The 14,232-nt window shown below is 41.0% G+C and overlaps 1 long non-coding RNA gene across 1 annotated transcript; it reads right to left on the bottom strand.

Moving 5' to 3' along the window:
• Positions 1–8,652: 8,652 nt before the first annotated feature.
• On the bottom strand, positions 8,653–12,001 carry LOC123058799 (uncharacterized). Its single transcript, XR_006427304.1, has 3 exons — positions 11,869–12,001; positions 11,751–11,791; positions 8,653–8,782 (listed from the first exon to the last, which is right to left on the bottom strand). It is a non-coding gene; the product is annotated as an uncharacterized lncRNA (long non-coding RNA).
• Between the last annotated feature and the right edge of the window lie 2,231 nt (positions 12,002–14,232).

The following is a 14,232-nucleotide window of genomic DNA, read 5'->3' on the forward strand; positions in this document are numbered from 1 at the left end:
CCGCGTGCTGAAAGCTAAATACTTCCCTAATGGGAGTATCCTAGAAGCTACCCCAAAAAACGGGTCTTCCTTCACATGGCAGAGTATACTGAAAGGGTTAGAAACTTTCAGAAGAGGATATATTTGGAGAATTGGTACGGGGGAACATGTGAATATCTGGAACGATCCATGGATCCCTACCAGCGCAGACAGGAAAGTGATCACCCCTCGTAACCAAACACTCCTTACAAGAGTTTGTGACTTGATGGATCCGGTGAATGGAACTTGGGATGAGGAATTACTAAGAGATATATTTTGGGCAGTGGATGTACGAAGGATTATGCAAATCCCATTATACCCGCAAGCCTTCGAAGATTTCATTGCTTGGCAACCTAACCGAACAGGGATTTTCTCCGTCAAAACGGCTTACCATCTTCAGTGGAATCATACTTTCAGGGCGCATGCAAACAGGGTAGAGAGCCCAACTGGATCCGCACCCTTGGATACTTGGAATACACTATGGAAACTTCATGTGCCACGTAAAGTTCAAATCTTTGGTTGGAGAATATTGCGAGGGATCATCCCACTAAAATCAACCCTAATGAACCGGCATGTAGGCTCAGATGGGGCCTGCCCGATTTGCCATCAGGGCACGGAGGATCTTAAACACCTGTTGTTCTTATGCACTAATGCAAAGGAGTTGTGGAGATGACTGGGTATGATGGATGTTATCGAACACTCAGCTGTGGTTGATCGGTCGGGGTCTGCTATTGTTGAACATATTCTATCTCCACCGGAGAATCAACTATCCATACACCCTAATGTTGAGCTTAAGCAAGGTCTGATGGTGGGGGCATGGTATTTGTGGTGGATAAGGAGGCAGATTACTCATAATGAACAGGTTCCGCCAACATGGAGATGGCCGGTTTCGGTCCTTTCTATAATACGCAATTTTGCAACAATACATGCAGGTCCCTTGAGCATGCCTGAAGTGAAATGGACAAAACCAAGCCCAGGTTCGGTTAAAATGAATGTTGATGCGGCTTTCTTCCCAGATGAAGGGATGGGAGCTACCTCGGTAGTCCTACGAGATGTAAGGGGAACTTTTATTGCGGCCCAATGCAAGTTCCTCCCAGTGGTAGTAGATGCGATTACATCAGAAGCCATGGCCATGAGGGACGAATTGGCATTTGCTAATTCATTGGAATTTAGCTGTCTGGAGGCGGAATCTGACTCTTTACAAGTTATCAATTTCTGTTCGGGTCAAACAAGATGGTGGGATGAAGCAGCAGCGCTCTTTGCAGAATGTGTGGATTTAAGTACTTCGATCGGGAAGGTCATCTACAAGCATTGTTTACGTTCTTGTACCGTGCAACTCATGTGCTAGCAAATTTCAGTTATTGTAATAAGGTTTCTTCTGTTTGGTTGCATGAGCCTCCTGATTTTTTGATTAGGGAGCTAGTAGACGATGTAAACATTATCCATGATTAATAAAGCTAGCCATGATGGCCTTTCCTCAAAAAAAAAGTCGATATATGTCCGAAAGTCATCTTCTGCTGGTGAGCTCGCTCGCGACGAATAGTAAAATCTGAAGAAGAAAAATGAAAATAAATTTTAAAAACAATGAGAACTTTCTGGTTCACATGATAGGAATATCATAGGGATAGGAAAATCCTAGAAAGTGAGATATGTATCTCAAAGAAATAGATATCATTTAATGCATAGGATATGATTTTTTTTCATGGACTCTATGCTACTGTTTCTTCCTTAAAATGTGAAAGATTGGTTCCTATCCGACTTACGAATACGAATTCATTCATACAAATCAAACGGCTCGAAAGGAACTTTTTCTGCAAAATTCATATCCTTTAGAATTCCTACTTGACAAATGTTTTGCATGCTTGCAATTTTTTTATCATGAAATTCCATTCGTGGAAGACGTGCCAAAAATAATCAACACTCCAAAATGCTTTCAAAAATAACATTTTTGGAGCATTGTTTTTTCCCACAACTTCTAGAAATGTCATTTCTTCATGAAATTTTGTGAGCACTCAAAATATTTGTCAATTTTGACCCCAAAAAGATTCATATTTTAATTTTGAATTTTACTGCTCGCCCGATCTCATTTGAGCTCGAGCTTAGAAACATGACATCTATGTAGGTCGATCTATTTGTGAAATCATTAGTTAAGGGGGTACCTCTTGTAAAGGTCACTCCACATTCTCACATGACGACTGGCGCACTATATGTGGCCACTTGTTGTAACCTGCGAGTTTTCCCTTTTGCATAAATTTGTTTATACAACATGTTTTATCTTTCCACCGCGCGTTCAAATTTTGAACCGTTTTCATCATTGGATTTCTCGCGTCTTGATCGATAAAGTTTACTTAACTGAAAAATCAAAAAAACTGGAGCCGAAAGCATAGGTTTTTTTTCCACTTGTTTTCCTTTATTAGAAACACAACTCGTGGAAACAAAAAAACATATTTTTTGCCTTTCTGTGAGGCAAAACTGTGCTTCTCACGAAAGCAAATTCGTGCCTCTGCAAGAAACAAATTTGTACTGCTTGTTGAAGTAAAAAAACAGATTTTTTTTCTCTTTTCAAGAGGCATATTTGTGCTTCTCGCGAAAGCAAATTTATGCCTTCACGAGAAGCAAATATGTGATTTTTATGGAAACAAAAAAGTACGTAATTTTCCCTTTTCGAGAGGTACAACTATGCTTCTCGTAGAAGTAAATCTATGACTCCACGAGAAAAATATTTGTGCTTCTCATGAAATCAAAAAGGTGTTTTATTCTTCTTTCGAGAGGCATAACTATGCTTCTCATGGAAGCATATTTGTGCCTTGACGAGAAGTAAATTTGTGCTTCTCGTGAAAGGAAAAAACACATTTTTTTCTTTGGTTCTCAACAACAACAACAACAAAGTCTTTAGTCCCAAACAAGTTGGGGTAGGCTAGAGGTGAAACCCATAAGATCTCGCAACCAACTCATGGCTCTGGCACATGGATAGCAAGCTTCCACGCACCCCTGTCCATAGCTAGCTCTTTGGTGATACTCCAATCCTTCAGGTCTCTCTTAACGGACTCCTCCCATGTCAAATTCGGTCTACCCCGCCCTCTCTTGACATTCTCCGCACGCTTTAGCCGTCCACTATGCACCGGAGCTTCTGGAGGCCTGCGCTGAATATGCACAAACCATCTCAGACGATGTTGGACAAGCTTCTCTTCAATTGGTGCTACCCCAACTCTATCTCGTATATCATCATTCCGGATTCGATCCTTCCTCGTGTTCCTTTGGTTCTCATGGAAGGAAATTTGTGCCTCAACAATAATCAAATCTGTGTTTCTTGCGGAAGCAAAAAAAAACGCGTTTTTTTCCTTTCTGAGAGGCACGGTCGTGCTTCTCGCGGTAGTATTTTTGTATCTCCACGAAAGCAAATCAGTGTTTCTTGTGAAAAAATCACACAAAAAAGTTAAAATTTATTCTTCAAAATCGAGGGAAAACTGAAAAGCCGAAAACCTACGAAAAAACCTATCTGAAACCCAGAAATGTGTACAATTTTTTTCCCAAAAGGAGCGCCACGCGACACATGGCAGCGCATGCACACACCACTTGGCGCACTCTCGTCCCATCAAAGTGACCCTTGCGGAGCTCTCACAAAGGGTACCCCTTGACTAGTGTTTTTTCTTCTTTGAGGGAACCCATTGATTAGTTTTTTTGAGAAATACCTGTAAGTTTATTTATACTCATAACAATTACATGTACACGCATTTGGACCTAGATCCAAAAAAATACAGAGTAACTCCTATGATTAAGAATTATAATGTAGTCTTTTGTAAACACCTTCTTCGCAGTATCAATCTCTGCTCAAAAGAATACTCTAAAGACTTCGATAAAGAGGTTGCGATTGGACTGGAGCAACGATATTGTCACTCTTTCACCCGCACGAACATTATCAATAATGATTTTTGAAAGCGCCTTGAGTCACCTATCTAAAAAGATGGGAAGTCTTGATCGATGAATGTACTTGAGCCGGGGATGAACCTCTAGAAGTGCATGCCGTCGAATCACTATATCTTCACGATGATGTCGATGGAATATTTCACCTCCACAAAGAATCAAATCAACAAAAAAAGCTTGACACAGTATAAACTCATCAGATTCAAATAATCGGATCTATAAGGGCAGAAAACTCTCTAACCTCATGGCATTGCCAGAAGAACGAGAGGAAATTTATTCTCACAAAATTATGATGATCACTAGATGTTGATGAAGAACATAGATGTCTTGAATATCCAAGGTCCCCCATCTCTGAGCACCAAGATGGCAGCCACCCCTTGACTAGTTGCTCTAATCTATTTGACGTATACTACATCAATTTGGAGGAGGGCCGCATAGGGCAGGATGGTGGGCCAACAAGCCCTTTTTGTTCGTTGTCCGCTACAAGTGCTTGTCTGTTCATGATTATTTTCATTTCCTTTTTTTCTCATTTTCGTTTTCAATCATTTTTATCACAAAATGTGTGGATGTTATTGAAAATTATGTATTTCAAAATTTGATTTGTTTTAAAATAATTGATTTTTTTAATTTTGAGAGCATTTTTATAGACACACTGAATAATTTCTGAAAATGCTCGTTTTTTCTTGAATTCCTGAAGAAATTTAAAAAATGGAAACATTTTTTTGAAATTGCAAATAATTTTGAAGACATGAACCTTTCAAAATTCCCAAACGGTTTTTGAATTTGTCATTTCTTTATTTACGAAAAAAATTGAAAGTCATGAAATAAATTTAGAAATAAGTAAAAAAATATTTTGTGAAATATTGATAAAATGGGAACATCTTTGGAAATTCCGATTTTTGGGAAAACTTGACTTTATTTAAAATTTCTGCACATTTTTAAAAGTCTAATTTTTTAAGAGGTTTCCAAACATTTTTAAAAAATGGAAATTATTGAAAAAGCACATCCAAAAAAAGAAGAAAACTGGATTTGAATCTGTCAGGAACCTTCTAGAATGCTTCCAAACCCAGGATGTGTATAAGGCTAAAATGGGCCAACCCAGTTATATCCATAATATTTTGTGCGGCAGGTCGGCAGTTTTCCACAATCCTATTTGCCTGTGTGTAAAACTATATCGCTAGATGGGTGGGGCCCTCTGCATTTTACTGACTCTATTTTGTTTATTACCGCATTTTTCGAGTGTTTCAGATTTCATTTTATTTGTACATTATTTGTGAAAGTAATTGAAAGTTGAGGAATGTTTTTAAAATTCTGGTTGTTTTAAAAATCTCTTTTTCTGTGAATTTGTGAACACCTTCTTAATTCATGAACATATTTGGAATTTTCGGAATAATTTTGAAATTGAGGAATTTTCGAAAAGACATATAAATAAGCAAATTTCATGGAAATATTTTGAATTAATGAACATTTTGGAAAGCCTGGAATATTCTATAGTTCATGTTTGTTTAATCAGAACAAAACTAAAATACAAATTTATTTTTAAAATATAGGAAGATTTTTTGTAGTTCAGGAACATTATTTGAAATCATTGATTTATTTATGATTTTTGAAAAGTATTTTAACACAAGGCCGACTAAAATAAAAATATGGATGACATAACTGTTGAAAAAAGTCATCAATATGGCCAGGTTGATTATGGGCAACGCACGCTGGGACGGACCATTTAGCGTTTGTGCGAACTAGTAAGCGTGCACGTGCAACGCACGTCTTAAACGTAAATCAGGTGAGATTCACATAATAAAAAAAATTAAATGTTTTTAAAAATATAAATCAAATGGATACACAATGTTTGATGTCGCTCAAATTTTATTTTCAAAAGTGAGACAGAATAGTGGTTATGTTGCTGCATAGAGTAAACGCAGGAAAATATTCTCATTTAGATAAAATCAGCAATTATTTATTAATGAAGTAATATAGGCTTGTAGGAATTATCAAACGATTAATTAAACTCTGGAATAGCAATTTCTTCATGTCCCAATTTTTTATTTCTAGAATGCATCAGAGGAAGATTGGTTGATAGATGAAATTGCAGATAAATGTTTTTTGACCCGCCTCCAAGTGCCAAAAGTGTAGTATTAGTCGTGCAAATTGCAGAATACCCCCAAATCGAATTAAAGGTTCACCTGATTGATTTGTGATAGACCTTTGGTGCCCTCGGCTGTGCACGTAGGAAGAACTGCAGGAGGTCCTCGACGGCCCAGTAGGATGACGGCAGGAACGGCAATGACGGCACCTCCTGGGCCACGACCGATACTGGTGCCGCCCTAGGGACGACGGCAGTTGGCGGCTTGGACTTGGAGGACGTCGGTGGTGGGTTGTTGTCGGCGTGGGTGTTGCGAACGGAGCTGAAGTCAATGCGGATGCCAATGGTTGCCAGAGAGCATGCCCTGGACCATGGATGGAGTCGTCGCAGTAGCGGTAGAAGAGCGCCTGGCCTTCAGGTAGAAGACGATGGCGGCGACAACACGCGTGTTCCCAGAGGAAGACGAAGCTCCTCGCGCTTCCCCCATCGTGGCTAGCGTGCATGATGGCGGCAGGTGGCTCGCGATTGGCTTCCTAATAGGATGGATGCGTCCGAGATAAGTTTTTTAATAGGATGAATTTGTCTGAGATTAGTTTCCTAATAGGATGGATGCACTCTGATTTAGTTTCCTAGAATATGATGCATCCGTGATTATTAGTTTCCTAATTGCCTAGGCGTGGAGTTTCGCATTTTCCTCCACGGTGAAGTACAGTCAGTCAATGTAAATTGCTAAGTGCACACAGAAAATGGTTTAGGTTAAGGCTAACCGTTAAATTGATTTTAGTGGGCCTAATCGTGCGATGGTATTGAATCTGTGTACGCTTTGTGAGGTGTACTTAAAGAAGTTTTTGTTTGATTGTTTAATAGTAGTTTAGATTAGATGAGGAGGTGCACGATTGGCGGTTACCCAACGCTATACACACCGCTAGAGCTATCCCTTACTTATAGCGAAGACGATATCTGCTCTTGCATGAAGGGATTTCGCTCTTTGCGTACGATCTTTGAGGGTTTATGTTGCCAAAAAGAGAATAACCGCCTGCGGGTAGAATCAACGGAGGCGGTTTTAGAAACAGGCTGCATTGTGTAGTATACTTAGGTGGTGTTTGTTTCTCTAGTCCTAGGACTTTTTTTAGAGGGTGCTTGGATACAAGGGACTATTTTTAGTCTGACTAAAAATAGTCTCTTTTAGAGGCTAAAGTTCCAAACACCCCTGACTAAAGAGAGGCTAGGACTAGTCTTGAGGCTAAAATCTTTTAGTCATGGGAAACCTACTAAAATATGTATTAGCTCTCTCTCTCCTCATTTAATTCCTCTCCTTAGTTCTGGATTGGAGGGTTTGGAGGATAATAAATGCTCAATAACTAGATTTTAGTCTCTTTAGTACTTGGATCCAAGCATGGGTGAGACTAGCAAGTTTTAGTCCCACTACTTTTAGTCATGGGACTAAAACGTATCCAAGCATGCTCTTAGTCCCTGGGACTTTTTGAAAAAGACTCTTAAGGAGGTGCTTCTAAGGACTTTTAGCAAAAAGTCCCAAAAAAGTCCCACTCTGTTTGGTTTGTTAGGGACTTTTTCTAGTCCATACACCAAAAAGTCCCTGGAAACAAACACCCCCTTACTTCGTTTTGAAATATTTGTCTTTCTAGTCATTTTAAATAGATTATCATATACGAATATATGTAGACATATTTTAGAGTATAAATTCATTCATTTTGCTCCGTATGTAGTCACTTGTTGAAATATCTATAAAGACAAATACTCCCTTCGTCCAGAAATACTTGTCGGAAGAATAAATATATGTAGACGTATTTTAGTTTTAGATGCATCCATTTATATCCATTTCTGCAACAAATATTTTCGAACGAAGAAAGTATTTAGAAACGGAGGAAGTATTAATGACACATGCTACAACAAGCGGAAGTAGTTCCTATACATGCTTCCCGTAATTGCTGATGCTACCTCTGTCGGGTGTCATGCTACCGAAATTGCTTCACTTACGGATAATGCTTACGGAAACTGTCGTACAGACAGATGTGCCAGCGCCTAATTCATCCCTCCCCCTGAATTTCGGGGATGGGGCCCTCCTCCTTCCACTCTGGATCATTTCCTAGGGATGATGTGTGGAAGCGAATGATTGCATTGTTCCCTGAGAGGGTGCATGCGAGAACTATGTGCTGGCAATTCTCACATGGATCGGACTTGCCTGCTCTCTTTTCATGTTTTCATTCATGCTTCCACTTCATCCTACAGCTGTTTTTTTCTTTCTAATCTAATCATTTTCCCTCTTGATTTTAAAGGATGGGGCCAGACCCTATTTTGTTTCAATCAAATTAAGTCACATATGCGGGAGCACGGATGGACGCACTCGCGGGGAGCAGGTAAGTCTCGTCCTTCTCACATGTCATCGCTTTGAGATTCATACATGGAATTAGATGCATCGGAGAGTGTTTCCGAGAAAAATCACTCCGAGGCAACGTCAGCTCTATAAGAATTTCAAAACTCAATAGTTCATAATGAGCTTTTTAAACCCTAGCTTATGTCAGTGTAGTTTCTAATTTATTTGCAAAATCATGAAAACACTAGCTTATATCAAGACCATTTTAAAATTATCAAGATCAAGATGCATATATGTACTTCATAATTAAACTTTCGTAGCTTAATATTTTTTTGCGAGAAAACTTACTGGTAACTGCTCAGGGTGAACGGACCACCACCAACTCTGAACTTACAAAAAAAGGTAACACCCATGTATCGAACCTGCAACGATCCGGCCAAAGAACAAATCAGTCTAACCACTCTACTGTTCAGGTCTGTTCAGGCTGAAGAAACCTATATGTATGTACTAGCAGTGATGCACCTGAAGCTTAAATGGCTGCAGATATCGCAGCCCATTTTCCAGAGCTATTTTTTATAAGATATTCGTAAGTGTAAGTAATGAAAATTATGTTGTGCTAAAAATATAAGTAATAAAAGTTATGTTCAAATTTTTGTGTGTTATAAATTTTATACAAACAAACCATGATTAGTAAATAGAAACATTTAAATACACACTCATGTATTTTATAAAATACTTAGTTAATATGGACATATAAAATGTATATTAAATAAAAATATTTATGTATTATTTTAAAATATTTTCATATCTTTTTAAACTACTTACATACAAACTAACTAACTTATTTTTTAAAAGCACGTATTATTTCAAAAACATTCGTGTATTGAAAATAATATTTATCAATTATAAAAATGTTTGTCTTATTAAAAATAATACAAAATTTTGAAATTACGAATGAAAATATTATCTAATTTTTAGGTATACAAACACTTCCCCGACCCTGCGCAAGCGGGAGCTACATGCACCGGGCTGCCCTTAAACATTGCAAATATTATACGCACATTTCTATAGTTCAATGTTTGTATAATTATAAATATTCATAATTTTAAATTTAAACTGTTGATATGAATATTCAAGCGTGTCTACATTTAAATTATATAATTTTTTGAATATAAGTCATGAGTAAAAATTATACACTTCTGAATATTCATAGATATTAAGTAAAGGTTTGTATTCATCGTTTTAAAATTTAAATATAATCCGTGAGTGTATACATTTTCTGTATTCATTATTATTTTTATTTCAGTACTTTTAAATGTCTATATTAACTACATATTATATATATATAATTCATGGCTGTATATTGAAATTTCTTTGTTTACATAATATTTATAGCGACCAAATATTTGAACATAATTTTTGGTACTTGCGTTTTACAAATATCTCAAAAAATAGCTCGTGCAAAATGGGCCGCAATATGTGCAGCCCATTTAACTCCACATGCATGCTTGCTAAATATATATTCCGTCGTTATCCATATTAAAGACTATGACTTGAATAGTTAGTGGTTATCCAGCTTGTTTTTAAGCTTCTGGTCGTGGGTTCGAGTCATGGTTCGTATGCAAACAGGATAAGCACTATATTTGCACAGCCAAGTCAAGTTCTTGCACCACTTCAATGCACACCACAATTTCTAGCACCAAAGTGACCATTTGCGCCAAGTTTTAGTACCACCTGTGTAATTGACTCAAATTTCGAGCTTCTGAAGTATGGAAGGTTCTAGAAACGATGCCTCACTGACGCTAGTACCAGCAGATATCGCAAGTGTGAACAGGGGAGACGCTTCAGAATACACACGAGTTGCACACTTGCACATCGAACTTGGACAGCCAGAGGATAGATGCAAGATGTAACCGGTAAGGTGATTGGTGCGCTGCGGAGCAGCCAGTGAGGGCCGGCCTCACGGGTGGCCATTTAACCGCGGGGAGGATAAGTGCAGGGATACGGTTACGAGATGGAACGAGACCAGCGGTGGCGCTGCGTCGCTGGGGATTTCTCATCGACGGCGTCCCTGTCCGGCCGGACGGCAGTGGAGAGTGGAGACTATACTACGCGGACCTGTGCCACTTGAAAAGCCAACTGATAGCGCCATCAAAAAGATCTTGACTCTTCTCGCATCAGTTACACGGTCAGGTTATCAAGTGCACTCCTTGATATTCGCAGCTCTGGGGTACGGGGCATTCTGATGAATTTGTTGGCACCTCACGTTGCGGTACGTATTTTTGCCCATGGGTGTTAAATTCAGAACTATGATTAGTCGCTGCTGCTTCTAAACAATAAAGCAGGATGACTTGTGGGGACACTGCTGGAAATTTGACATTGGACAAGACAAAGGCCCTGTTTGGTTCAACTTTTATCGCCGGATTCCGCTGCCGCGCAACAGAATCTGAACCAAAGGGCGAACCCAGCAGAATCCGATTTCAGAAATCCGCTGCCAAAATCTGAACCAAAAACGGAAGCAGCCCAGGACGTGCTTTCCAAAATCTGATTCCGCTGCGGGCCAAAATCTGAAAAGGTTGTATCAGCTGGCTTGCCTGATGACCTACATCTTTTTCAAATCAGATTTTTCGCAATTGTTTTTTCACAGCAGATTTTTCACAGCTGCTTTTAGAAATCCACAGCCGAACCAAACAGGGCCAAAGGATGCGTGATTGGTTGGTGAGTTGGTGACCATTGCCTCTCGAGATGCCGCGGCGGAAAATATCTGAGGTGTACCGAGGCTTCACGTACGTGCACATGTGCCAGGATTTCAACATAAGGGGGGCGAAGAGAACAATGCACGTGCAAGAAATGCAGGACCAAAGTATATTGATTCTTAAATATAGCGTCGATATTGAACAAACAATGTCAAAATTTTCTTGCAATTATATTGAAATAGCTAGATTTTTTTATTAGCTTAAATTATATCTATGCACTACAAGCCCATCAAACCATCAAACGTCAAACTTTGTAGTGATTTCACTCCTAAAATATATACATGCCGCTCTGCATTCTCATTAGTAGACCCGGTGGTTAAAACAAATGGCTTCAGTTGTTAGGTATTGGTGGTCTCTTCTTCCTCATGCTTTATGCAATTCTAGACTTCTAGTTAGTACAAAAGCAGAAGCAGGTATATCATCTGTAATTGAATCTAACTAGTACAATCTCCGTCCTAAATTACTTGTAATAAATTCATCTATGTATAGATTTATATATACAGATTTATTTAATACTAAAACATATCTAGAATCTAGATACATTTGTATGTAGACAAATCTAAAGGAAATAATTTGAAACGGAGGAAGTAGTTTGTATACTCTAAATGTAAAATAATATATCTATGTAGCATACCTTTGGTTGAGATTAGTCAGACCCACAAGCCGTGCTGTGACCTGTGAGAGGCGGAGACGTTTGCCAATGAGTACATCAACATGTGGTAGACTCATATACCAGCGCGCGGAAGCCGCACCTTCGTGGGTCAGCTCGTCAATGTTGCTGATGGAGTGATGGTCTGCCGCTCGATTAAGCCCTAGCTCCGCCGCGGCGGCGGCAGCGGCTGCGAAAACGATCGAGATGGAGTTGCGCAAACAGATGGCAAAAAGATGTGTACCGGTCCAATCGATAAGTATTCTCAAGGCCTGCAGACCAGCACATCAAACCATTACGTGGTTTGTGGGCTATCAATTGTGGGCTTGGGCTATTCAACACTGCGTACCTAGAGAGGTCAGGCCAACGTGTTTGCTAATGGCCAGATAATAATTAGGAATAAACAAACTAGTCCCCGCTGAGTATTGTTGAGGGGGGCCGATCGATAGGGGGGGGGGTTCTGGCCCCCGCTTGCCCCCCTTGGCTCCGCCACTGATTGACATGTGCTAGCTGCTGAATGCAGGTCCACCGTCTGCCAAGGGAAGCAGTGTTAGGAATAACGTTTTTATGCAGCTCCACCGTCTTTCCAAAAATATGGTCAGTGAGCACGACCAAAAATATGATCTTTAGATTCTGTAGGGATTAGCCCTACCCCCGCGTCGCCAACCCTAGGCCCTAGGCGACACGGGGGGCGACTGCGCCGCCGGCCCTAGCCCCTCCACCCCTCGTCCCCTCCCTCCCGCCGCCGCCCGAGGTCATGCCGGGCGAAGCCTGGGCGGTGACGTAGGCAGCGGGGTCTTCTCCCTCGCGCGGCGGTGGCGCATGATTCGGTGGAGATTCAGCGATGAGGATCAACAGGACCCCGGCGGCTTGTGCGGCTTGGCGGCGACAGTGGAGGCGCGGTCTCCCCGCGGCAAAGGTGCCCCTATTGCGGCAACCAGGAGCGTGGGCCTCGCGCGGCCCAGATGGGCTTGGGCGGGCCAGTGGCTCTGGGCTGCGTGTACAGGTAAGCATGGTGGGCGTGATGGCGTCAGCTGCTAAGGCATCATGGTGGTGCTAGCGGCCGGTCAGGCAGCGGCGACCTAGATCCTCAACGTCCAGTCCCCGACAAAGAATGGTGGTGGTCCGTGCACAAGATGTTTGATGGAGGTTCTTCGAGCAAATCTGGGTGAAAACCTTGCTCTCTGCTAGCTGACAAGGCCGGCGATGGCGACGCTCTTCCGTTTCATCCCCTTCTTGAAGGCATCACCGTGGAGAAGTTTCGGACCTCTATCACCTACCTCCAAGGGAAACCTTAAATTAGTTGATCGGATCATAGCGGCGCTCTTGTGTTGTTCCCCCCTTGGGGGCGTCATTCTTGAAGGTGTGCATCTTCTCGAGAGACCAGTGGAGAGTTCCAACGATTGAGCGGCGTTACATTCGACATATCGACGACGTGGAGTCTAGGCGGCATGGCACTGCAGGGTCTCGGCGACGGGGTGCATGATGATGCACGCGCGTAGGGAGGTGGTGTTGTCTAGCGACGTGATGGCATCGATGTAGGCCTTACAAGGTCGATGCGTCAGTACATGATTTGAAGATGGTTCGATGGATGACGATGGCGACAGCCTCCGCGACACACACATGTGGCGCCCGATGTGAGTGCGCTAGGCCAGTGTGAAACCCAGACCTGACAATTCGGCTTGGTTGGGACCTCCGGCTTTAGATGTTGGACTCTTTAGTAGGTTGTTGGCCTATGTGCCTTCCTTGTGGCTGTCTGCCGGCATGCATGCCATGAACTATGTGGCTTGTGAAGGAAATATGCCCTAGAGGCAATAATAAAGTTATTATTTATTTCCTTATATCATGATAAATGTTTATTATTCATGCTAGAATTGTATTAACCGGAAACATAATACATGTGTGAATACATAGACAAACAGAGTGTTACTAGTATGCCTCTACTTGACTAGCTCGTTAATCAAAGATGGTTATGTTTCCTAACCATGAACAAAGTGTTGTTATTTGATTAACGAGGTCACATCATTAGTTGAATGATCTGATTGACATGACCCATTCCATTAGCTTAGCACCCGATCGTTTAGTATGTTGCTATTGCTTTCTTCATGACTTATACATGTTCCTATGACTATGAGATTATGCAACTCCCGTTTGCCGGAGGAACACTTTGTGTGCTACCAAACGTCACAACGTAACTGGGTGATTATAAAGGAGCTCTACAGGTGTCTCCAATGGTAGATGTTGGGTTGGCGTATTTCGAGAATAGGATTTGTCACTCCGATTGTCGGAGAGGTATCTCTGGGCCCTCTCGGTAATGCACATCACATAAGCCTTGCAAGCATTGCAACTAATGAGTTAGTTGCGGGATGATGTATTACGGAACGAGTAAAGAGACTTGCCGGTAACGAGATTGAACTAGGTATTGGATACCGACGATCGAATCTCGGGCAAGTAACATACCGATGAC

The sequence above is a fragment of the Triticum aestivum genome, chromosome 3A (assembly GCF_018294505.1).
Source record: "Triticum aestivum cultivar Chinese Spring chromosome 3A, IWGSC CS RefSeq v2.1, whole genome shotgun sequence".
NCBI lineage: Eukaryota > Viridiplantae > Streptophyta > Magnoliopsida > Poales > Poaceae > Triticum > Triticum aestivum.